This window comes from Excalfactoria chinensis, chromosome 3, assembly GCF_039878825.1.
Source record: "Excalfactoria chinensis isolate bCotChi1 chromosome 3, bCotChi1.hap2, whole genome shotgun sequence".
Classification (NCBI taxonomy): domain Eukaryota; kingdom Metazoa; phylum Chordata; class Aves; order Galliformes; family Phasianidae; genus Excalfactoria; species Excalfactoria chinensis.
In genome coordinates, this window is record NC_092827.1 from 23,105,716 (window position 1) to 23,131,472 (window position 25,757).

At 36.1% G+C, this 25,757-nt stretch overlaps 1 long non-coding RNA gene across 1 annotated transcript; it reads left to right on the forward strand.

The window, feature by feature from the left end:
- Positions 1 to 3,642: 3,642 nt before the first annotated feature.
- On the forward strand, positions 3,643 to 25,457 carry LOC140250771 (uncharacterized). The gene is made up of 4 exons (XR_011903266.1): positions 3,643 to 3,686; positions 21,695 to 21,782; positions 24,519 to 24,591; positions 25,419 to 25,457. It is a non-coding gene; the product is annotated as an uncharacterized lncRNA (long non-coding RNA).
- Positions 25,458 to 25,757: the final 300 nt, after the last annotated feature.

Genomic DNA, 25,757 nt, shown 5'->3' on the forward strand with positions numbered 1-25,757 from the left:
GTAAGATTAACAGTACTAGGAGCTTCTAGAGTGATTACTTTTGGAAAACAAGATAAAAAATAGAAGTTTCACAACCAGTATGTCAACAATTACTGTAAAACTGAGGAGAAACTACAGTTGACATAGCGGGTCAGACTCTTGGATAAGCATTAAACTGAGGATAAATTTGCATAAGTTGTTAGAGATCCTCTAGCTCTTAAAATAATATCCGTTATGCTCTGACCCCATGCCCTTGTGGCCAATGTTCTCTAATTTAGCTAACACAAACACAAATTAATCCATGTTACTAAAAGTGATGGATGCAGAGGAGGTATCATCTGATGAGTGTTTACTGTCACTGCACTATGGGAACGTGGTGTAATTTATTCCTGTGAGAAGCACTCCTGCAATAAAGCACAAAAATATTAAAGCCTGATTGAGTAGGTGTTGTCCTGACACAGACAGCAACGATTCTCCAGACTGGTCACTTTCCCCATCATAGCAGTAACCTGAGCTAGGTAACAGCCAAATTGTTTAGTGAACCTGAAAGAACCTATTTATATTATGAAGTCTTAGATCTCAAGACCAGCTTTTAGAATTCACTATTACCATGAATGGCCAATAATTTCTGAGGTTTTTATTTCACAATTCACTAGCTTGTGTCTTGAACACATGAACAATTAAAGTCCTAATGGAAAAATTCCCCTTCAATCCCTTTATTACTTAAAGCAATCAGTTACTCTGCAGCTCGTTGCTTTTGCAGATTAAGGTGCCAAGCTTGAAAACAGGTGACAAAATACATTCTTTGCTGTATTAGAGAATATAGGGTGAATTTGTAGCTGAACTTGATGTAAGGAATGTGAAAAGCAGAGTAACCCAGTTCAGGAGAAACCTTTGCATAGTGCTGTTCATGAAGTTATATTCTCTGCTCTGTAATTCCGTTTCTATTAGAGATCAACTCAGAGGGACATCAAAAGCACACGCAACTGTGGAAAAGAAAAGAAAAAATCTCCTTAAACGCATCCTGTATCTTAGCAGAAATTCTGTTAATTTACAAACCAAGACTGCATGCTACAATGATAGCTCCTCTTGACAACTGCTTAATGTTTACATTCACAGAAGTATTTACAGCCATAATTATCACCAACACAACATAATGGAGATCCTTTGTTCCTTAGACAACACACTTTTTGTAATTTCACTTTGAGTAGGACCTTGATGGCTATTATAACACAATTAATCAAGTACTGTGTTTTATCATATCTCAGAGTGAGGCTGCTCAAAGACTACTGAGTTTTTTGGTTGCATTTTATATGCACAAGGTCAGATGATTTCTGGTGCTGTGCCAGGAGATCAGCAAAAGCATGGCTTTGGGTGGTGAGGGGGAAGGGCAAGGGTGACAGATTTTTTGTAGTGGGAAATCTCAGGGAATTACATTTTTTTGACACAGAGTTCAGTCCTTCAGCTCTTGAAACTGAATAGTCCTTCACTATCATCTACTGTAGCTGAAATATTAAATAGAAAATAACAGTTGATACGTATGTTACTATATAAAACTTCAGATCTTAGACAAAACAATATAGTGTTTGCCTTATAATAATCCATTTGTCATTTTTTGAATAATTGAAATATCAATTTAGTGAAAATGTTATTATGGCAGGGAGACAAACAGTTTCTGCTCAACTTTTAAGGGATGACTTCAACTGTTGTCTACGTTTTGTTAATTTGAGGAGCAAATTTTGAAGGGATTATAGAAAAATTCTGTGCTCGTGTTGAAGAAACTTTGTTATTAGATGAAAGGAATTGTGCCATAAATACAAAGAAAAAAAAAGAGAAGGCTAGAAATCCCTTTGCTTGAAAAAGAACATTTGTATGTGAAAAAAGTATGCAGGCAAGCTTTGAAGTGTATTATGTAACTGGAAGTTATGTCTTATGTAACATTTCTTCATAAAGTTAAATACATAGCTGCCACAGTGAAAGTTTCTTATGTATTACTCCTCTGTGATGTTCTGTTTCCTGAGAGAATCTGTAAGCCAAATCTGTTCTAAAGAGATCTTATACCAGCAGCTCTGTTTACATAAGTGTCTGCTGGGTCTGTTCATGTTGCAGACTGCTTTCAGAGGTCTTGCTGTGTGTTGAAAACACACCATATTCCCTGATACTTGAAAGATAGGAATAAATTATGGTCTCTCTTGAGTCATGTATTCTGTATAAACAGACTTTGAATTTGTATTTGATGCATAATAACATTGTGTGAAATACTCATAAGAAAATCTAAAATAGCCTGTAATTTAGCAGATTTCAACTATCAAGAGAAGTCTGCTCATTCAGCTGAAAGGTCTGGCAAATTTAGTCCTCCCCTGAATTCAGGCAAAACATGACATGTGTTAATAAGGCTCAAGCAGGTTTGATCACAAGCCTCAAAACAAATCATGTGAAATGCTGTCCCATGTAAAATGAATGATTCCTTATTTTTAGGGTACCCTTGTATCTCTTGATTTTTCTTAATGTATGTGTTCAGATTTTAAGTAGTAGACATTCACAGGCACAGTCAGGTCATTGAATAATAATTTAATTTTTAATACACTATAAAAGGAAAAAGATGTTCTTACGGAGGAAACACAAATGTATTTGTATAAGGCATTTTTTAAAATTTAATTAGGATCTTAGCTTAAGTATCCTTGGTATTGCTATATACAGACTGACATATGAAAATAATTTATGCAAGCATTACAGCTGGAAGATAACACTGTATGAAAAATTACTGTATTCTTTGGTTTTGTGGTTGATCTTCTATAAGCTGTATTGCAGTGGTACGCTGTGAGAAGTCACACCAACACTGCATAATAAAACAATGTGGAAACAAAATGCTAATGAATTAAATATCTACGACAGGAATCTGAAGAAAGTATTATGGGTTACTGTAGATATCTGTGGCTAGCAATTTCGCAGCTCAGTTCTTCAGCATGCTTTACATGAGAACAGCTGATGAAAGCTGATGATGTGTAGCTTATAAAAGTCCTGAGAACTTGTTTCTGTATCAACACTGGTGCAAATGTTGGTTTCTATGGAATTACATCACAGATTGATGTGAACTACTGAGCACGTGCTTGCAAAAGTGTGTAAGCGCTAGACTCAATGGGATTCGATTTTTAATTGGTAGCCATGGGTTGATAGTCCTGTGAAAGGACCCCAGTGTGTCTGTGGAAGATGTGGACATTTATTCTGTTGTCTTACCTTAGGATAGAATTCTTGTTAAAGTTGGGAATGTAGCTCTATACTTATGAAATTTTTGCCATTGTTTTTGTTATTCGCAATCTGCCTTTGCCCAAAGTAATAGCAAAAGTTAAGGGAGAACAATAAATAAAATTGGACTAGTTACATTTGTTTCCCAGGCTAGTGAGTAAAGAAAGATTAAATAACATCCCCTGGGGCTTTTCTCAGTTTATCGAAGGACAAAATATATGACAAATCTCAAAGCACTGCTTTTGAAACTGAATCATGGCCTCAACCACTGATTGAGCACCTGGAAGAAGAGGCTTGGTCAGCCCTGGGAGCACAGGTGAAGGCAATTCAGCTGCGTGGCTGGAAGGGGTGGAGCCTGGCTACACCTCTCAATTAAGGGCTGATTGCCACTGGGGGAGGATTTCTTGCTGGAGATCTCTTCTCTGTGGAGTTTTTCTATGAGTCTTGATCTTCAGAGACAGGTGAGGTTTTTATTATTATTATTGTTATTATTATGCTTTCTCATTAATAAATGAACACAGAAGACCTTACTGTGCCTTGAAAGCGTTAGTGCTACTTTTTTTTTTTCCTAATATTCTATGGGATACAAGTTTTCTGGTCTATCAAATGCTAAAGAGAATGTTTATAAAGTAACACCTAAAAATATTAGAAATTAAGTATGGTATTTTTATGAATTTAAGTTGATGTTATATAAACTATTTGCTAATAATTATTTTCAAAATGAAACTGCTTTTTGTGTCTGGTAATATAAAATGTGACTGAAAGGTTTTTACAGGAATATTCATTTATTTCCTTTGGATTACTCACGTAATGCACATTAATGCAAATCTTGATAATGGCATTGTTTGTCCATAGAGAGTAAAATAAAAGATGCAATTTGAATGTACAGGGAAATACACATCACAGAGAATACTAATAGTAAGAGAATATTTTCACTGATTTATCTACTGCTGATTAATGTGTCCTGATATAAACAATGCATAGGACAGTTTCAAAGTCTGAAGGCTTATTAAATAGAGTGCGTATCATATTCCAATTTGAGGTAATTGGAAGAAGAAGAATTTATGCAATAAATACAGCAGCTTTACAGCTATGATTGGAAATATTCAGATTTACTGCAAAGAAATCATAGGTGCCTGCTAAAAATCATTATGCTGAATGATTTCATATAAGACTGACAAGAAAATGCTCTTGACAAGGGAAAATTCCCAGACAAGGTAAAACTCTGTGGTGGACTTGTAAAAAATTCTAATTTGGCAGTGCTTGAATCAGAACTCATTGAAGTAACAAAGGATTGCAGACTCAATTACTACACTTAGAGAAGCCTCTTCCCGAGTTTAAAATACCTCCCACTCACGGTCATCATAGACAATTGTTCTTTATACCAATCATAATCAAAGCTTGGTCTACCCCCAACTATGTGTACTACTATGTGTAGTCTAAGAAACGTTATCTTTAATGAGAGCTAAAACTAAAATCCAACCAGAAGAGTGAAGGCTGTATAAGCTTCTTTTAAAACACAATTTTGTGCTCTTAAGTTGAAAAGTATTGGTCAGTTCCTACTTCTGGTATTGTTAGTAATGAAGGGGGGGAAAGTAGAGTAAAATCACTAGCTGATCAAGTTTCAGCGGTTAATAAAAGTAGTTGTTTTTATCATAATTAGTGCCTAAAAGAAAATGGCTTGATAATGGAAAAAAAAAAAAAAAAAGCTAAACTGAAGTTGAAGCTGCTTCAATTATCACTTCGTTGTGGAGCAAATGGCATGTGATAGTGTGTTGTATTAGGCGAAATACGGGGATATCGGGCTGTCACGCGACAGGCCCTCCCTAATTTCTGGAAGGATCGATGACGCGTACAAGAGAGGCGTACACGAAGGGCATAGGTTATATAAGTGTGTGTTTGCTTTAAGAAATCGCCATTTTACCACTCACCCTCTTGGTGTTATTTCGGTAATTGGCCCAGCTGCGGACTTCTAGGGTCTTAAAGTCTACATAGTGAACATTCTCTAACTAGGCAATGGAATAAAGTCTTAAATTAAGTTCTGGGTAGAGATAGGAACATAGTGAAATCCTATGCCGTGCACAAAGACAGAAGTTACTCGCAGATGGATGAGGTACTGTTGCCACTGGAATAAGGAGTGACTCTTTACCAGGCAAATTCAGCAATAAATCTATTATACTTGATTATACTTATATACTTGTATATACATATAAAAATATACTTTATATACACTTAACTCCATTGTACTTCACATATCTCAGAGAGAAAGTGGCCTTTCTGCTTTTACCAAAGAAGAGCATAGAGCAGTCAGCAATTCGAACTCCTTCTTCATTTGTGGCAAGCCAATGAATGCCAGTGTGGGTGGCCTGAAAGCAGGGTGAGTGGGTGGGCACAAAGAACTATGAGAAAGGATATGATTATCAGTTTTCTATATCTGATCCTACTAGTCACAGGGGTATTTATATTTTAGATATGATTTCTTGTTCATATTATTTAAGTTGGGGGAAGAAAGTTTTCTCTGCAGTTTTGTGGGGCAGTCTCTTTCTCGGTAAGGGTGCTTTCACTAGTGGGTCAGTGTTGCTCAGATGAGACTTTGATTAGAACTTTTGCCTTGGAATGACCAGGAAGTTAATTGCTTTTGTCCTAGCCAAAATAACAGGACAGACTGGGCTCTGTGGAAGCTACCTGATGTCCTGAAATGCGGAAGGAGACAAATATATGGTAGAAATATGAGAATCATTCTTCTTTACTTCAGCTCAAAAGCTGGTGGTTGTTAGGGGACAGATAAGGGGAATAAAAATATTATTATTATTATTATTTATAAAACTTCTCAGATAGACTTTGGTTTTTGGTAGATTAATTTGTTACTTCACACCAACTGGGCTGTAACCAGAATCTGTGCAGCACAGAGAAAACACGTAGAAGAAGCGCAAGGGAATCTTTATGGGAGAGGGCTAGAAGAAACATGGATTGAGGAGGAAAGAAAAAGAACTCCAAACAGTGTGGCCAAAGTGAAAATGGAGTAAAAGAGTAACTTTTAGGCAAAGAGAACAGGATAAATTTGAGGAGAAAAGAACATAAGATGGGTGAGACTTGTGAAGGCGGGGGTGGGGGGGGGGAGATGAGCAAAGTTAAGTGGCCATTTTGTGTGCTTCTGATGGATCTGCCTAGGAAAGTAGTGGAGCTGAGGGTTCAGGAATGGGAAGAAAATTAGTGTGAGGGAAAGTAAGAAGTAATTAATGTCTTGGATATAAAAATGAAACAATACGTTATTATATGCAAGTTAAACAGGCTGGATGTTGTTTGATTCATAACAGATACTTCCAAGATACTGTTTATAAGATATGTATGGTATCTATGCAGGAAAAAATAAAAATAAAAATTGGGGTGTGTTTGTGTTGACAGATGTGGCTTAATGCATGGCCTGAGTCATATCTCAGGAATTGTTGCTCAACACAGTACTTAAAGCAGCAGTGTGTTTTTATAATCCAGGGTATCTTTTTCAGAGCCTGTTAATTGCAGTTCCACAAATAAATGTTGAGGTTAGTTGTTAAAAAAGAAAAAAAAAAAAAAAAAAAGGTCAGAATCCACAAGGCATTTGTATGTTTTCTTTTTGAACAAAAACTAGGAATGTTCACAAAACATGGCATTAAGTTGAAATGCTTGTTTAGTTCTTTGTAATACTGGACAGCAGTTCCTCTAAAAGGAAACTAATGTGAAAATGCAAAGCTATTTTTTCTGCATTTTGGTTAAAAGACAGTTATTTAAGTATCTGAGCTATTCCCTGGTTGGTAGAAAATGTGCTGCTTTAAAGGACAGATGGACTTGACAATCTACTACAATCTACTCCTTGCCAGCTGAAATAAGCCACAAAACCATATTTCTACAAATATTTTTATGGCAATTTCATTTAATAAATGATAATATCTTAGATATAATGTTAGAAAGTCATAGACTGAGATGAAATTTCCACTAAGCTTCTTGTGTTGTTCTTTTTTAATTTCTGTTGAGCTGCATGAGATTCACATTTTTATGCTACTTTCAAAATTGCTCTCTGCTGATTTGATGTTTTATTTTGAGTATCTGCTCACAAGATTCTGCCCACTCTAATGTAAAAGTAAGAATTATTTATGGATATTTTAAACATTAATAGCTTTCTGAAGTTATGATTTCAATTTGAGAGCATGTTCTGCATTTCTTGGAACCCACTTTTATGTGAGCTGTTTTATCTCTGTAGGAATTTGCCTGTAAAATAGTTGAAAGAAATATAGGAATATGAATAAGTTTTATTTTCATTAACAAAAGATGAAACAGCATCTTCAGGGGAACTGGATGCCCCCAGGGTTTGCTAAATGATACAGTGCCTGAATTCAGCTGTTAGAGATGAAAAGCTGTTACTGCTTAGCAATCTGAAGTGATGACGCTGATGTGCTACTTAAAGATGTGACCTGTCTGGCAGAGAGTAGGGCTAATATAATCTGGTGTGGGATGAGCTGGGTGTCAGACATCAAGAAATTCACAGGAGACTTTCTGCAGTTTGGCAGTAGACAGACAGAAGAAGCAGTACAAAGGTTGCTCCACCCTAGATCCATAGCAGTGGGGCTGCTGTGGCTCCTGTGCCAGGAGAAACATGCTTTCAGTCCCACCAGATTTTTTTCAGCGAGTTTCCCACCCAGAACGAATATCTCTCTGACAGCCCCAGGTACAGCTGACCCAGTGTGCCTCAGTTTCCACTGCGCAAGTCACTAGGTTTCCCTGCTTGTTCTTTGACAGGCCTTTGCATTTTGGGGGGTATCCTTTAATGACATTACCTACCAATGACCAGAAGTGTTGTGCTCATCAGCTATCCAATTGGCCTCTTTTCTGTTCCTGCACATCTGCTGTTGCAGTGATTTCAGATAACTGGGGAAACACCCAAATAAAAGCTGCACTAAAATAACTACCACAAAGCAGTAATACCATGAGTGTAATATAAAGCCTGTATGAGCTCACTTTTCAGGCTCATTCAAGCTCAGTGATGACAGTAGTGTAGAGATATCTCTGTTCCAGTTTAGACTCTGTCTATACAGAAAATTCAAAAGCATGAATTTTACCAGGAGAATTTCCATTTAGATATAGTCATATGATTATTTTTTTTATAATACAAGTACAGCTAGACAAGCATGAGAAGGAGTTGAAAACTCTCAGACATTTACTGCAGATAATTTCCTTGCGCTGTGAAGTATACCAGAATCTGCATTCTTTCCTCTTCCCAGAACTGTAATCCTGACAATCTGCTGAAAAACTCTCTTCCAACACAGAGCGGTATCTTGCTAAAGTGTTGTGAAGCCATTTATTCTAGAAAACTGAAATATGGAGAGAGGGGGGAAAAATTATGAATGTGAGCCTATTATTTAGAATAGAGTAGAATAGTATCTCCCATTTGACGTGTTGCCCTGCAGGTCCCATTCCACAGCCAGTGTAACTAGTTATCTTTCAAGTATTAGAAATCCCTATTCTTTCAATGCAGTTTCTACTCATAATCCTTGCTACTGGTGAATTTGCTCACACTGCGAAATATACTTGGCTTGTCTCTTGTTTGGGTATTCTAGAATTTAATTCTCACAAGCATAGTAAAAAAAAAACTCATTTTGAGTTTGCATAGTGTCTCACAAAAATTTAAGGAGAATACTAGTAAGTGATGAACTTGAACTAACAGCTTGTTTTGAGCAATATGCTGTATATTATATGCTATCAGCATATCAACCTATATATTCTTTTTTTCACTGTAAAATGGATGTCACACCAGTAAACTGGATTATGGCAACATATGATTGATAAGAAAGTAATAAACTGTTTAGTTGTTAGTTGTTTGCTTCCATCGTTTTAGACAGAAAATGCTGAAATAGTGTATACTAACCTGTCCCAATTTGTTATCCTTCAGCAAAAAATTTACAAGACGATTATCTTTTCACAACTTTTTTTTCATTCAGATAAGATAACTATAGTGCATCTGTCAATGTTAAGATTGACCAATAAAAAAATGACAAAAAAATAAATAAATAATGACCTTCAAATGAAAAGTATATTGCTACACTTGATTCAGACTTCAAAATTTCTTCTGTTTGGGTTGGAGGCATTAATGCTCCTGTGTTGAAGCGAATTTAATTTCAACTATCTAGGCACTGATTTAATAGAAATAGTATAAATAATAGAAACAAAATGAAAGTAAGTTTTTCCTGTTGACTCACAGATATGATAATAATGTTTTAATATTATATTTAAGCTGGGTGTTAGGGCATGATATATGTCTACTGACATAGATTTGCAAAATCTCACTTGTTTTGCAGACATAATCAAACAAATGCCTTTGTTTTCATTTTTTTCCATTGGACAAGCTGAATTTATTTAGCTTTCACAAGAATGAGACACTAATGCTATCAAACTGTGGGCTATTGTATTTTACTATTCCTCATAGAGTTATATTGGATTTTGCCTTTAAAATTTGCAAGAGTGAGATTGAGCTATGGGTGAATGATTGCTACACATAAAGGATATCATAGAACTCTTCATAGATTTTAAATCATTTGTATTAATTTGAGTAAGTGAAGTAATTGTATCTCCTTTCTCATCTTGTTCTTGTTCTTATGTTTTCCGTTTCCCTACTTGATTTCTCCATCTCTGTTTTACTGATTGTTGCTCTCTAGTACTCACTCTTTTATTTGCCTCCTTTGACTTTTTTTTTTTTTTCTATTCCAGAATTCTCCCTCTTTCTCATTAATCTATTGTTTCTAGTTGTTTTTTTCCCTTTTTATTTCTCCACTTGTATTGATTATGCTGATTATGATTACTTAATGGTCTAGGTGTTTTTTTTTTTGTTGTTGTTGCTTTTTTTTTTTTTTTTTTTTTTTTTTTTTTTGCCATGTGTGGACATTACAATTCAAAATTCTGGTCTTCAAGAATAACTGACTACATCATTTAAGTTAACATGTTCAATTTTGTGCTGAGGAAGAACAGATTCACACATTCTGGAGAACAACAACAAAAAAAGATAACTGGAAATATACAGTGTTTAAACTCTGGTAGAATGAATATGTAGTCTTGGTTTAATGGACTAGGTTCCTTACCTTCATTCCTTACAAAGCACTCTTGAAGTGGGTAAATGGAACAGTTGCTTCTGAAATAATCAATAAACAGAATTATCTCTCCTGGAAACACTGAAGACAATAGGTGAAATTTGTGTTGATTCTTTCTTCTATTTATTTGTTCTTGTCATCAATTTAAAGCTTGCTGTGCAGGTAGTTCCAAGAACATTTGTCATGGACAAAGTCTTAAAAGACGTTTTAGAGGATGCCATTTTCAGCAGTAGTAGAGAATTTCATTATAAGTCAAAATTGAGCTGCACTAGATAAGTTGTTTTTTTGCTATAGCAGAGTAGATTTCCCACTACTATGGAAAATAACATAATTAAAAAAGGATTTTTAAAAAAGTTTAGTTAAGATAAACCATTGTAAGTCTACTAAAGGCAATTGAAATTATTATTATTATTATTTTTTTTTTTTCAACCTGAAGAAGAAATTATTTGATAAGAATCAAGTAAAAAGATGCTTAAGCTCACTAGATGGTAAATACAAGGATGTCCTAAAAATGAGCAGGATTACTGCAGATTTGGTAAATATAAGTCTTTGACAAATGAAACATATCTACAAAGTAGCTTTATTGGTATTGTGTATTAAGGAATAAATTGATCTAAAAAGTGAACTTGAGCAGGGAGACAGAACAAGATAACCTCCAGAGGTCCCTTCCAACCACAGCCATTCTGTGATTCTGTGATATAGAAGCAGATTGAATTAGCAGAGCTATCATGTGGACTGAGGAATTAAGAATAAAGGAGTGGTTTTCCTTGCCATATTTTGATGTGAGGTAAAGTTCAAGAAGAAAAGTGGTCTCTAAACTTCTGAATGTGTGCAGTGTGAATTTGTTTTCCATTTTAAGTCTTCTCTATGCTAATTCCAGATTGCCAAACTGAAATTACAGAAGATCAGAACATCTGATGAGAGTTTTGTTTGTCAGACCAATAGGACTGTGTTTGTTTGTTTGTTTTCAAGTGAAAGTTTTCTAGAAGGAAACAAAACCACTGGTTTGTTTGTGATTTCCAGCCTTTAATTAAAACAATTATTTATATGAGTTGGTAATATTGCACTCGCATCTGTTTTTGAGACTTTTTTGTGTATTTGAGCTGTCTCACTGGAATTTGTTCAGCATCCTTATCCTCACCAAGGAGGAAACTAGCAGTATAATCTTAATAATGTTTGTTTCAGTCTTACATTATTGTGACAACTCTATACATGAGCCTTCTAAAGAATGCAGAGATGTTGAAAATAGCTTTCAGTGAGCTACATTGCTTTGATAAGCAAGAAGCAAACAAACTCATTAAATGGAAGCTATCCATACAAGCAGAGAGCTCTAATTGCCTTTGCAGAATAAACACTACAGTCTAGCACAGCATTTACACTGCTTCCAATACCTGAAATATCTCATTTAAAATGAGGTCAAGTTGTTCCAACATTATGTTGCAACTTAGAGTGAAAGCATATGTCCTTATCTATATCAAATTTAATGCGTATTTTGCTGGCTGGGCAACTTTTTCATAATGAATATCTCTCTGGGCTTTTTAGCTGCTGCTCTTCTGCCACCTCTGGAGTTTCAACTCATTCACAGACATTCTTGTTGATCATCTGTACATTTTCTAGGCAGGTTCCAACTACAACTACTTGTTGCATCATATCATCAAGTTTTGGTGGGATGTGGATGTCTAAGACCTTTTTTTTTTTTTTTTTTTTTTTTTTTTTTTTTTTTTTTAAATGACTGTACTATATAGCTTGGCATTCCTCTAAAGTCTTATTAAATAATGTGTACAAATTGGTAATATTAGTTGTGTCAGAGCCTATGAATATAATTATAGGTTCTAACACCTCCCCTACCCCCCCTACCCTAATCACTAATTCTTCTCTCCCTCCTCTTTTCATTCTCTTTATAATTCAAACACTATTGAATCAACAACAGTTTGTTAACCCTGTATCTCCAGTCTCTGGAGATCCTAGACTGATATATTCCCTGTAGTACAGTGAACTTAGATATATTTTTTTCTCTGCTGCTTTCTCTGTGATATCTACAGCATCACCACACAATTCCTTAGAAATGTACCCAAGAATTTCATGATATCTGCGCCTTTGTGGTTGCTGTATGTTATGAGACTGTTTCTGGGTCATTGTGTTCATTTAGCATTTCCAGTTCAACAAAATTCCATGTAGCCCCAATCTGTCCAGTCCTCACAACTTTCAGTGTATAGAATGACCTTCTTGCAGTATGGAAAGTAATCAGTCTGCTGAGCCTTTATCATTCAGACAGGAAAAAAAAAAAAAAAAATCCAAGCTATAATGCAACTGATATTTTTCATTATAACGAGAAGATATTCTGCTGGGTAGTAGGTTTTTCATAACATTTATGGCAGCACAATTTATTTTTATTTGTCAAGCTGGACTCTGGGGGATTGTCATAGAACTTTACTTGGTCCAGCTAAGAAATAAGTGATTCAAAAAGCTTTCATTTTTAGAGTAATGAAGGTGCAAGACTAAAACAAGCAAATTAGGTTTAAAACTACAGAGCCTGCAGCACAAGGACAAAGGTGGTGGCAGACAGGTGTGTAGAAGAGACCTGTAAAGAACCACTGCAGACTTAGCAGTTCCCTATACTGCAGATGGCTCTGGAGTGGGAATACTGACAGAGCACATAGGTTTTTTTTTTTTTTTTTTTTTTTTTATTCTCCTCTTTCTAGTGCATAATTTAAGGTCCTCATATTTTGTAGGTAAAAAGAAGGGAAAAAGAATAGCCAGCTATTTTGGTTGTTGCCTGCTGCTTAGACCAAATGCAGTCATTCTGGGGACAGATCATGCACTGTTGGCGTATGTCCATAGCAATGCAGGTGTGATGGATAACTGGGGAAGCAGGTTTCCCACAGCAGAGGAGAGAACTTCTTCATACTGAGTAGTATACCCTCAGAAATGTGTTTGTCTTGGGAAGTCAGACCATTGTGGATGCTTATCCAGATCTCATTATGATTCGCTGTGACTTGGGAAAATACTGACATTTTCTGTACCAGAAAATAAGGCTGCAGGAAAAAGCTCATCCTGCAAAAGTCCAGTAAGCAGGAGTTCTGTATTGTGATTTGTCTCATCCGGAAGACTGATATTTTCCTTTCTGAGAGTAGCCTTGTTTTAATTTGCTATTTGATGTTTAATGCAACCTGGCTTTAAAACTGGAAGTTGAGAGACAGGCCTGTAATAAGGGCTGTGAAATGCTGGAAGAGAACACTCTTTGTATATAATATGGAATATATCAATGTGTGAACTGAATACATTTATTATTTTTATCATTTTGCTAATGGAATCTAGAAATATGGAAAGCTCAAGGACACACACTGTATTAGTGACAGAAGAAACCAAATTTCAAGTTTTCTATGTGTTATTGTCTTTCCTGTGTTTCAAAGATGTGTGGTATTGTTATTTTAAGAAGGTGGATTTATTTTCATGGCTTAAATACACAAAATGTTATTGAACGCTAATGATCAGTGTGCAGGGAAGAAATAACTTTGAATAATCTAACAACTGAAGTAAATTACAGAAAAATGAAAATGTAAAACAAATCTAAAACAGAGAAGGATAATTAGTGGCCTAGATCTTGGCATGCTAGGACCTTGCATGCAAGGGAGATCTATTTGGTCAGAATATTCAAGAGGACAAGCAGATACCCACCTAGGCACAGAGGTTTGTCTACATAGAAAGGGAAAGATGACAAGGACACTTCAATGCTGTAGAGCTAGACCAAGTCCTTTACAGTTTATTGAGCTGGGTGCAGTGTCTCGTGTGACTGTTTCAACACTTGACATCCATCTGAGGATGAATGTTACCCCACAACCTGAAGAAGATGGACATATCTGTTTGCAAGAATAGATTAAAACCCTGTCAATGCTGCTAATTTTGTTTAACTATTAATGTAGGATTTGTTTAATATTTAGATATGAGTTGCAGAAGTTCAAGGTTTTAATATTAACTTATAAGTATTATAAACTTGTAGGTTGTTTCAGTAAATACTTTCCATGATTGAATCATAAAAGTAATGTTTTTTTCCAAGCTTTGAAATTTTTTATTTAAATAAACTGTTAAATAAGCTATTTTCTGTAGACTGTTAAACTGAAATTCCAGCTATGAGTGAAATGAATGCGTATTTGAGAAAGCTTTCTGTTTAAAAAATGAAAAATGACCACGTGAGCTTTGGCCTGCACTGAAACTTGTCAGCAAAGATGGGCTAGACTTCAGCCCATTTTACTTTGAAGAATGCTTATGTATGCTGTTGATTATTCTGTATGTTGAACTCAGTTTCTGAACACATCAGTTTTCATAGTGATAAGTGATAAATGGATGCCATTTCATAATTATTTTATGGGGGGCAGGGGGAACCATGAAACTGCTTTGGAGGGCAGGGATCTACTTGTGCTGACTCTACGTCAGAAAATATGAACATATGAGAGGAGTTTCCATGCATTTTCATACTCACAATTTCTCTGCTAGATTTTTTCCTACTTCTATTATTGGCACTTCTCAAATGCATCTTTTAATGTAAATTTTTATTTTTAATAACTTTTTTAAGGACAAAAAACTAAATCAGTTATTTTGAATAGACAAGGAAGGTCAATTTGTATATTAATTCCTTCTGCTTGAATGCACTGGCCATCTGCTGTCTGGTATGAATTGATTCTGTCTAGTGGAGAATTCAAAATATGGCATAATTGCAGCAAATTTTAAAGTCTGTGATTTTGATACATATTTTTGAGAAATTCTGAAGGCAGATAATCATAGGAGCAAAAGTAGAATTCAGATAAAAACGTGAATGAAATTGTATTCTGTACTTAGTCTTCACCTGCACTTTGTTGGTACTTTGAGAAGAAACTTCATCTTGTGCACAACTTTCTCATTTTCCTCATCAAATTTTCTAGTGATGTTAACAATGGGCAATATGCCAAAGATCCTTGATCAGATGAACCAAAAGGATATTGCTCTATGGCCGTCTCTTGGAAGCAGTGTAAATGCAGACTGGCTTATGGTTGTTTTTCAGAAATGCAGGTCATGTTTGTAGTCTAGGTGCCTGAAGTACCACTCTCAATTCAGGAACCACATTCAAGAACCCAGATCTACCTGGATTGAGTGTTTCTACTACTGTCTGTGTGATCTTCTCAGAAAAATCTGTTTGTATATACTCAAGCAGACAGATAAATTGTCATCCATCTTCAGGCCAGCCACTATGTATTTGTATCAGTTTCAACCTTGTCCATGAGGTGGATATATGAATTCTTCTGGACTTTCAGGTCACTATTCATGATAGAATTTTCTTTCCCCCTACTGAGTGTTCCTTTTCTTTGTGCAGTAATTTGGATTTGAAACTTTGAGCTTTCTAGAACATCTTCAGCCCCAGTTAAAAACAGATATGCTGTAACATGTCAGTGGAAGGACACCGCTAACTGCACAGAACTGTGGACTGGGAAAGTCTAGTTACGACTACATCTTTTGTGGAACATGAATAACTCACTTTATTTTCTTTAAAGTTGCTGATTTAATGTGTTCCCTTCCTATCAATGCAGTAATTACATCCCAAAGTAACTGGGATTATTACAAGCCTTGTAGTATTAAATATTCTCATTGCTTTGATTAACAGTTATTTTTTTGCCAGGGAGGAGGTCTGTTCATTAGGTTAATTTCTACGCGTAGTTTTGGTTTTAGCTTGTTATACAAATAATTATTATCAACTAACTTCTTTATTCTTTCTGGGGAATGTTCTGAAGTTTACAGTCTCTGCTACTTTGTGTTAAAATATTTATTAACTTCAAGGCTTTTAAATTTGATATCTGACTGCTTTAATCGTCACTGTAATTGATTTTACCTTGGCATTGTGGTTGCTTTGTAATTTGTTGATGATTAATGATTGTCCTCTGGTTATCCTACTTGGCTAGACCAAGCATAAACCCAGGTGACTGGTTTGCTTTGACTCTGACTTGTCCTATAAGATATAAAAAATTATTTAGTTCAAATTTATCACATGGAGAAAAATGGATCTCAGCATATTGATAACATCCTCAGCAGGTGGATGGCTTTACATTCATTCTGCTTTCTTAAACTTTTTAAGAAAGATGTCTGGGAATTTATCTTCATGTGGCCCACATCTTTAATATCTTTAATTTTGCCACAACTTTTGGTAATATTGGGTTTTTGGGTTTTATTGACAAACAAACAGGCAAAATTTATACCCTTTTTAAACTTACACTGATTGTTCCTTGTTTTTGCCTAAAGTCTAGATGTCAAAGTTGATAGTGCAAGACCTGAAGCAAGTCTTGAAACTGAAATGAGATCTAGCTGAGACTGAGAATTATTTTGTTGTTTTTTAGTTCACTACTGCAAGTAAAGACATGGACTTGTTCAGAAGTACGAAGGTTGCATGTGATGAATGTGCTTCTGGATGCTTTAGGATATTTGCTATCAGATTCTGATATTCTGGGTTTTGTACTGATATCTTTGAGCCATGAGTTTAACCTTTATGATGTCAGTAAGTGGGTGCTGTTGTTTTTTGTTTTCCGAATCACTGCAATGGCCTACTAGAATAATTAAAAGTTCCTCTGTGTTTGAAAGAAGCTTGTGATTCTCATGAGCTGCCCTGATTTCAGTGTTTGGGTTTTTTTCCTCCACTACTCAGTTCAGTTTGAGTAAAATGTAATACTGATATTCTTTGGTGCATGCCCTACTTTGCATCTTCAAGTCTTCAAGTGTATGCTTAGAACAAGTTAATAATTTTCAGTGCTGACTCTAACTAAAGCTATATTTAAAAAAAAAAAAAAAAAAAAAAGGATGATTCACTCAGACATGGATCATCCACCATAGCGCCCAGTTCTAGAACAGTTACTAGAAGCTGTGCTCAAGTCAGCTGAGATTTTTATCTGTTTATTAAGATAGGAGGGAAAGATATGCCAGTACCCCTATGAAGGCATTCCAGGGTTTCAGCACACTGACATGCAGTTGGATTTAACACTTTGCAACTTGGTTTGCCAAGGTCTTTCTCTTCTCTCTTCCTTCTGAATTTACTGGTAATGAAAGCAAGCAAGGTGTAGGTGCATGTGGATTTACCTGGAATGAATCTCAGTTGTTTTGTTAACTTGGTAACAAAATGCACAGTGAATCTTTACAAATAAAATTCTCCAGAGAACCTTGCAGAAACAAGAAATCACAGTAAAAAAATATTGTATCTGTTAGAAACTATTGCTTGATTTGTACTAACAGCAACCCAAAAGTAGTGTCTAAAACTCTGACTAAATATGAATTAGAATATTGATGGATTTGTATTTCTAAATTATTTTAGGAAATGAAATAATTCCACTGCACAAATATTTGCATTTTTCCTCAACAAATATTGAGTTCAGTTATGAGAACTGTAATAAGTGAAACCAAGGTCACTGAAAGCTTTGCAGCTGATTCCTAAATGTCCAATATAAGCCAGGTGTAAAGTCTTCCTATGGCAGCCCATAACTCAACTACAGGTGCAGTTTCTGAGCACAGGCATGGAAACCAGGCACAAAAATATCCCTTCACAGTTTCTTCTCAGGTTGACATGAAGCTCTTTTTGTACAAAATAGTCTATAAACAGCAGAGATGAAGTTCTGTGGGACTGCCTTTTGGGCTAAGGAGCACCAAGGAGAATCTCCATCTGCCTCCATCACAAAAAAAAAATAAATAAAAATAACTTGTGTTTTTCATCGTAATTGGAAGATCCTGTGTCTGTAATTGGTGGGATAGAGAGAAAAGGATGCAACCTTACAAACATTCACAATCACATACAGACAACTGGATGTAGTTTTGTGTTTGGTTACTCCAAATTACACAAGAGTAATTTCAACAAAGCAATTGAAATATGCTAATATAAAATCTCTGCAAATGGTGGATCATCCTATGCCTTACCTTTAGAAAGTCAGTATACTAAATTCCTCATAAAATAAGGAAATCAACACATCTCTTAAAATCTGGAATGTTTTTCAACCCATGTTCTAACTGTTGAATTGTGTAATGCCAAATGTAACATTTGCAAAAGTGGTGAATTTCTAAACTGTATGAGAAAGTCGGGGGACATTTACTTTCAAATTGATGTAGGACATGACCTTCAAGCCTTCATAATTTTAGAAAAATGTGAAGCCAACTAATTAGACTTCAAAATGAGAGATAAGGGTTAATTACAATTCCTTTTTAAATAGACAAAATAAAGTTTCAAAAAATAAATGCTTTAGAGTGGTGAGAAAACTTTGGTGCTACTAGGAGCAGAATTGGCAGTTTCTGATTTTAAAAAAGGTTATATTTTTTTTCTCCTGTGCCTACCCACCAAGAAATTATCCTCTATAACTTCAAAAATGTTAGTGCAGTTTAAGTCCAAGACTATGCTCTAACAAACAGTTTAATGAGAAAAATTAATCTTCTAACTTTTCATTTTCCAGTTAAAAACTTATAGAAAAATGTATTTTTATGTTGTCATTAAATCTAAGTTAATATAGTCAATTTCCAACTATGAGAAGCCCGATTTTTCACAGAATGTTATTTTCAAAAGATAATTCCTTAAAAACTACTAGGGTAATCTGTACCTTGTACTTCTAAAGATAGCTGAACAATCATTTTGTAAGCCTATTCTCTCTGATAAAGGAGTTTCTTGACTTTATCACCTAGAAGGGTCTTGTGTCCCAAAATGTACCTGTTAATTCAGGTAACTGCACTTTTAGTTTGAATCAAGCAAAAATGTAAGCTCTAAAAAAGAGGTTATCCCAAAAGAAAGAAAACATTAAAAACCCTTATGTTTATGGAGGCACATGAAACACATAGAAATGCAGTAAAAGAAATTATATTGTCCTTTAATTTCCCCATTTTGTAAAATATTCAGAGGCAAGCAATTATTCTCCAAATATTAGACTTCTTTGTCAAGTCAGCAAATTGTTTTTCTCCTTTCTTGGCTTACCACCATGAAATCCTGTGATAAGAATGCTTGTCTAAGCTTTTCATTAACAAAACAGAGGTTTGTTAAATAGCAGAGACCAGCAATTTTAGCTGCATGTGGTATGCTGTTTGTTTTTAACTTGTGTTAATAAGTGTTGATACATTTTTCAGAAAACTAACAGGTAATATCCACAATATATGGCATTTGAATACATCTCTACTTGTGAAATAGATGCAGGAGTGAGGACCTGATTAGCAAGTTGAGCCTTAACGGGAAAAGATAGATTAAAGGATATATTCTTCAGAAGACTGCACGGCATCTTCCGTTTTATAAGAAAGATGAACCGGAAAATCTGCTTGATAGTGCTAAAGTACCATCTCTGTTTGAAAAAGCACAAATGAGTTGATGGGATGTGGTTGCAGGAAATGCAGCTATGGTCTCTGGAAGAAAATAATAATTAAAAAAATAACAACACTGTCCCCTACTAGACTGGCAACCTGATAGGAATCTGTTATTTGGCTTGTTCAGGTATATAGTAGTAGAACTTGAGAGAAATATTAGCCTATATTCCCCCCTCCAGCATGCCTTGAGAAAGAGCAGAGGGAAGGAAAAGCTGAATGAGAAAGTATGGTATAACTCAACTGCGCACATGGACTACAAGTGTTTAAAAAATTCTGTAATAACATAACCACATAACCCCCCCAAACTCATAACCTGTTATTGTCACTTCTGATGAAGTTTTCTGTTGTATACAAACTGTTTTCAAAGAGATCGCCATAGATTTCTGTACGTTTTTGCAGAGTTCTCCTTGTTCCTATTAGACTGTCCTGCTCGGTACAGTACCTAGTTAGAATTAAGTAAATCCCTCTACGTACGTAAGATTTTGGAAAAAAGTGGATGTTAAATTGGAAGTTTTAAACATTTTTTATTATTATTAAGAAGGTGTTTAAATAACTATAATTCATTTTGCCATTACTTTGAAAGAAATAATGGGAAAATGAGAACCAACCAAAGCACAACCACCAGACCAATTCCTAAATGCATCCAAAGGTATAATAATCTGCATAAATATATTTCTATTTTACCTGTGAAAGCAAAATGCTTTGTGTCTTGGGGACATTTCTACAATAAATTTAGGAATATTTTCTGGGTAGAAGACCATTTGAAATGTGCAAAAATACATAATGCTGATGATTTGACTAAGAATGAAAGGAGTTTTCCTAATTTTTCATACAGAATAAATAGTCTAGTGTTTTCATACAGGGTATTGCAAGAGGTTTATGCTGCAAGTCACACACAAAGACAAAAAGGCAGAAGTTTTAGATGAATGAGCAAAATGAAATCCCCATGACAGAACAAATAACAGAGCAATTCTTCTGAAAATTGCAGGAAATGGACAGAAAGGAATGCAATATTGGGAGAGTGATTAGCTAGATATGAGGAGAATGGAAAGAACCATGAACCATCTTAACTACCAGCAGAAAAACCTTAAATGAGAACTATAGTTGGATGGGTCCTGAAAAATGCAGCAAATTGTATGGGGGGGTGGAAAAGACTTACATCTGGTCTGAGTTATTGTGTAAAATTATGTTATCTAACCTACATGTCTAAATATAGAAAATATGCCAGGTTCAGAAAATCCCTCCTCTGAGACAGCACTCGGGAGTAATGTGTGTTCTGTGCTCACACATTTCCACCCAAATACCCTAACAGTTAGTACAGGAGAAGAGCTTTTGGGATAGATGAGGTGTTAGGCAACAATATGCTTCTTCTTACACATTCAAGTGTTTTAATTTTATGGAAATGCAGATTGTGAAGTTAGCTTATGCTGGAACAGGTACTTACCTCTACACAGGGAGCAGGGCATGTGGCAATGAAGCCCGTCTACACCAGTGTAACTGCACTGAGACTGTGGACATGGCAATACAGTGTTTTTAAAATACCACTGGAAGTTTATACTGTTTGCAGTTTTGTTTTAGACCTGCACAGTAAATTGTTTCTGAAAACAATAAATTAAACAGGAAATGTAACTCGTGATGTGTCACGAATAACTGCTTTCACAGGTCACTACACCCACCTCAGTTCCTTCTCACATGTCAATTAAATCACCTGCACTCTCTCCAGAGGAAGTATTTATCATCTCTGATGGGCATCTACAATCACTAGAGAAGCAGAAGAGAATACTTACTTAACAACAAAAATGATAATGAGTGTCTTTTTGGGGCTAACAAAAGCAGGACCATGCAATTTACTCCAGTCTTGTATTTTTGATGTCTGAAAGCCACAGTATACCATACCTGCCTTTAATCTCTACATATGTAGCTTTAGCAGCACTTAGAGGAACATAAATTGAAAGGGGAGAAATGCGGTACAGGGCAAAAAAAAAATAAAAAATTGGATCTGTGGTTTACAGGCTCTCAGAAGACCAGGAGCACTAAACAGGTTGTTTTACATGGAGAAGCAGTGCATGGAGCAGTGAGGACATTATGGGGAAATTCAAGGTAAGAGTTACTGCATGGGTGGTAGCTTGTTTTTTTCTGTGTGGTAAAGTGGTACTGCCAAGCAGTGAGCAAAGTCACCTTCACTCAGTACCTACATCAGCTTAACGTACATTACTGTAACAGTGACCAGGCAGGCCAGAAGTACCCTGGGTGTTCAATCACTGCTTCAACATAAATGCTGTTCTTAAGCAGCAGGTTGGTGTTAGCTCTCTGCTTGCATTGCAGATGATTTTTTAACAGCACTGATGCAATCTGTGCAGCAACAACCAACCTGTCTCAAGTGCTACAACAAAGCGGACAGCAAAGGGCTGATAAAACTGAGGGCAGGCTAGAGTTCTTGCCCTTTAAAACTGCTAGTGTTCTGTAATTTGCCATGCACTGGTTTGTTAAGATTCCCCCACTGGGGAATACACAGAATCACAGAATGGTTTGGGTTGGAAGGGACCCTTAAGATCATCTAGTTCCAACCCTGCTGCAGGAATGCATCTTCCAGCCTGGCCTTGATTGCTTCAAGGGAGGAGGCATCCACAGCCTTGCTGGGCAACTAGCTCCAGTGTTTCACCATCATCATAGTAAAGAATTTATTCCTAAGATCCAGTCTAAATCTACTCTTTTCCAGTTTAAAGCCATTTGCTCTTATCCTGTTTCTACCTGCCATTGTAAAAAGTACCTTCTCAGCTTTCCTGTAGGCCCCCTGCAAGAGGCTACAACAAGCTCCCCTGGTTTAGTTTTGCCAGGTACATCTGCCCTTCCTGCTTACAGCTATTTTTGTTTTCGGTAGTGCTGAAGGGTAGTATTCATTGTGACTCTTCCTGATGTCATAATTTCTGGGGAATTTTGATGATGTGATTCTATGAATCTATGACCATTGTCCGTCACTTAAGTAGCTGTTCTGAGATAGTTGGAAAACCACAGCAAAATCTTTTTTAAAAAATACGTGAACAGTTGCTATGTTTCAGTGCTGTCTTCTGCTCTTTGTTCTGTTCAGTGGTGATAAAATCATTCTGTATTTTCAAGCTGAGGTTTATTGAAAGAATATTCAGTGCAATGACTGTTACAGAATTTTATTGCAAAGTAGTTGATTTTCAAAAAACTATATATATATTTTTTTGTATAATTCTGCTTTATATTGCAGGGGGATGACATTGATGGAATTAGGAAATTATTGGAGAGTATCTTCAAATCATATTTATGAGTAGTTTGCCCTTCATAAACATCCTTATGGAGTGTGTGCTAGTTTGCAATGATACAAAGGCTTCAGGGAATTACTTCTCTGTAGAATAGTTTTGATTGCATTATTATGCTGTCAACAATATAAGCTTGAATGCCAAATTTGCTATTTTTATGTTTTTGAGTGGGTGCAAGTATCAATGTATATATCTTATTGCAACTGAACTGTCAGTCACTGGTCCTCTGTTAAAAAGTTTTCCTTTAGTGGATGGCTCTGATAAAACTAACTTAGGGGATAAGAAATATTTGCTTCTCCAGCTCCTCTCTGCTGCTTAGAAAGTTTTAGTGATGTTAATGTTTCTTGTTGGGCAAGGACATGTAGGAAATATCACTTAATGGATGCAAATTATGTTCATTACAATATGGAAGTGATAGTGCAGTCTCAAAGAGTTTCAAGTGATTCCTTTTCACAGAATCACAAGCTTGGAAAGGACCTATAAGATCATCTAGTCCAAGTGTTCTCCCTCCACCATACCTACAGAAAACCCCTAAACCATATTTCCTAGCTCCCTATCCAGATGCTTCTTGAACACTGCCAGTGATGGCGACTCCACCACTTCCCTGGGCAGGCTATCCAGTGCCTGACCACTCTCTGAGAAAAAAAGTTCCTACATATGTCCAGCCTAAACCTCTTCTGATACAACTTGTGCACATTTCCTTGGGTCCTTTTCTTTAAAGAGTATGTGTTTGATTGCTAAATAACTAAGTTACAAGATGCGTCTAATAGCTAAGCTATTAGTAAGACTCTAAAATGGTCAACAATCCTTAGCACGTGGTCTTAAACTTTCAAATTAGGTTAAAAAAGCCTTTGCCAATTTCAGGTAACTCTGCCTTAAATTACTTAAGCCAAATCCTCCAAGGTGCTAACATCTTGACAGGTGTATGTTGTAGAATTCCACTGAGACACAAGTCTCAGTAGCTGTTCAGACTCCTGATTTCCAGAGATTCATGGGGGAATAGCATCCATATTTTAGAAAATAATATAACCCATTATAGCCTATTATAGTGTCCTAGAGAGGCAGTTTCTGGCATAATCACAGCTTGAAAAAGAAGGGCATAAGACCATGTTGTGTGATCTACCTGTGCTGCTTTTCTAAGCAATAAATATTCCCAAAGCTGGTTTCATTCCTGTTGACTTACACGGGTGGCTGAGCAGATGAAAGACAGACTGAGGGTAATATTCAGGTTTAATTTTTGAATTTGCTGCTGACTGGACTTTCACTTTACTTATAGAGAATTATTTCTGGAATAAATAGACACACATAACAGTATGTGTCAAGTAACCATTGTGTTATTCTACCAAATGAGGTACCGCAGTACTCATGAGTGATGACAACAACTCAGGAATAGACTGCTGTTATCTTCCTTTGGCACTACTGGATTGTGTGGTTGTGTTTGTTATCACAGCATCTTTGACATGAATTCATTTCTGCAGAACAGGTGGGCAGTGAAATGTCTGGGACCCATCTTTACCATAGAGCTCACAGCTCTGCTTCTGTTTCCCAGGGCTTCTGTGCTACTCTTAAGTTATTGGCAGCAGAGAGGAGTTACTACAGTCTATGCATTGCCATGGAAACTGGTGAGGTTACTATTAAACTGAATTACATTTTATTCACTGTCTTGACTGTTGGGGCAGTGCAGAAATGTCCCTTGCAAACATTTAAGCCAGAGTGCTGGGAAACTCATGCGCACAATTTGACCTCTTCCTTCTGGTGCTTGGAGCTTTCATTCTGGCAGGAGATCTGTGTTTGTGATGGAGCAGGGTTCTTGTTCCAGACCAGGTTTCTGTATGGACTCCTTGGAGATAAAGCTGATGGTTACGTCCAATGGAGATTTCACCACAACTGCAACTCACTGCATTTTGTTTCTTTACCCAGCCTAAGCAGCTGTTGGTTTTCTCTTCCTGGCAGTTCCTGCAAATCCAATTCCAAGTTGAAAGCCATGTGTCCAATAGCTCTGTAGGGCTGTTCATGCACTAGGTGATTATTTGTGAATCATCTGATTTCTCCTCTGAGATCTCTTACAGCATCCTTACTAATTCTTCACAGAGGGATGTCAAACAGTGTGTACCAGCTAACACTTTCACAGGAGAAGGTTTAGTATATGACATTTAAAAATAGAATTTGTTTTGTCTAGAACAACACATGATTTTGCTACTTTCCACAGTGCTTTTCTAAATGCTATATTACATTAGAAGTAGTTCATGAACTCCTTCATAAAGTCAGTGAAAGTACTGAATACTTTAAACATTATTCTCATTTTAGTCCCTAGTCAACTCAATGTGAATGCATCTAAACAGTGCCAGATCTGAAACTGTACTTTTTAGCTTTCTTTCTAACCTGTCTGAATCTGTTAGGAGTCTCATTCTTCATCTTATTTATTTTTTTATTTTATTTTTTTTCGCAGAAACTGACAAAGATTTATATGTGTCATTGCCTGAATTAGGTAGGTGGCCTTTAAGGTTGATACAGCTGCTCTGTTTTGCCAGTCACCTCTGCACAAAAGCTTAAAATATTGTACTTTGACGCTTTGCTCACACTTGTCCTTCTAGCTATTTACAGCTCAGCAGTTATGCTCTCTGCACTATCAGCTCTCCTCTTCTGAACTAAATCACTGCTCCTTCTGCCACCTTTTCCTTCTGGCAGTGTAGTGCTCGCATTCCTTCTGGCTTGAAAACTGCCTCATCCTTCCATAGCGTCTGGACTGCTTGGATCAGCATGGTCAGCAGGGATCAGCACTTTGTCA